Here is a 1,654-nt window from a genome sequence, read left to right as displayed (position 1 = left end):
TCCATGTGCATTATTTAGCTTAATTTTCTCAACTAGGTTTTAAACCTTATCTGGTTCTTCATAGACAATTTAGTGAATCTTATACTTTTTTTTGGGTGAATGTGAATCTTATACTTGATACAAAGTAAAAGCACTTTTCAAGGCCTTTGAAGAAAGATAAATTATTCAATATTTCCGAAATATTACGTGTTTATACTTCTTAACTAATCATCATTCAATATATCTCCTCATATTTTCCAATTATCTAACACAATACCTCACATACTCACATTTTTTACCAATCATAATGTTATGAAATACCACGTGTCCATATTTCAGAATTACTGAATAATTATCCTTAAAGAAGGCAAAAAGTGATTGATGAAAAAGCCTGCTATGTTTGGTTGAAAATTTTGGAAAAGGATTTGAAAAATGAAAAGGAAAAAGTATGTAAAACTAAGTGAAATACAAGTGTATTTTATTCACATTTCACATTCCTTTTCCATTTTCGTTTCTATTTTCAAATCCTTCCTCAAATTTCTCAACCAAACACTATTCATCCCATTGAATTTCTATTCTTACTCTGTTCTTCTCATCCTTCCCTCACCACACTTCGCTATCTTTTGCTGACATTACATGATCAGAAGGAGAAAAGGAAATTTCAATTACTACATCAGATTCATTCTCAAAGAGAAATTGAACAGCAGATGTGTTAAGTGAGCAACTTCAAGTACGATGTTCACACACTTCACACACAGTTGAAAATCATATCAACTGGGATCAACAAAGATACATTTATATTATCATGTCATTCATGTTTTAAATACAAATGTATGCTTTAAAATACCCAAAGCAAAACACCCGAATATCTAGATCAATAGGCTCCAAATACAAATCTATGCTTCAACACTTCAAGCTGCTGAGAGCTGCTACACAATAGGTTAAAAATTATCACCCTAGTATGCTTTAAAAATATAACCACTACATTTAAACAAATTAATAGATCATCCATTCTTAAAAAGTTCATAATAAACGATGACGAGAAAGGGAAAACATTCAATATCCAACAATATTCTTCACAAAAGCACTAAATAAGAGAGGCAAAAGAACAAGAAGAAGAAGAGAAAAAAAAAAAAAAAAAAAAGTGAGCCTCGCCGTGTCCCATGCAATGTCCCGATATGGACACGCATGTCCCCGGCGTGTCAGACGCCGCTACGGCACCGATTTTGGAGTGTCCATGCTTCATAGGGCAAGGAAAATCTTTTAAAATTGAAGGCATGTTCACAAAGAAGATACAGACACACATGTACATATATAGGCAATGCTTGCCCTTTTTTTTGGGGGGTGGGGGGGGGGGGGGGGGGGGGGGGGGGTGGGGAAATTAGGCAATGCCTACCTGTTCACAACCCACACTTTCAATCTGTATCAACTCAATCAGTCTCATCACCATGCAGGTACATACTAATTGTGTTCCAAGTTCAACACACTCAAACCATCAGAGAGCTTCTGCTCCTTTGCTTTTAATACAATTGATTCTTCATTGTTTAAACATTGCTAGCTTAACCCCTTCATTTCCTTATTCCATTATTGTGTTTGAAGGAAATCCACTTGTTTTAAACCCACCCGGTAAAAGATCACCTCATCGACCAGGTCAATCCTTAGGCCCCGTTTGTTT

Source organism: Camellia sinensis, chromosome 6 (assembly GCF_055761805.1).
Source record: "Camellia sinensis isolate YWXY chromosome 6, ASM5576180v1, whole genome shotgun sequence".
Taxonomy (NCBI): Eukaryota; Viridiplantae; Streptophyta; class Magnoliopsida; order Ericales; family Theaceae; genus Camellia; species Camellia sinensis.
Note: the sequence above shows the minus strand (reverse complement) of the source record.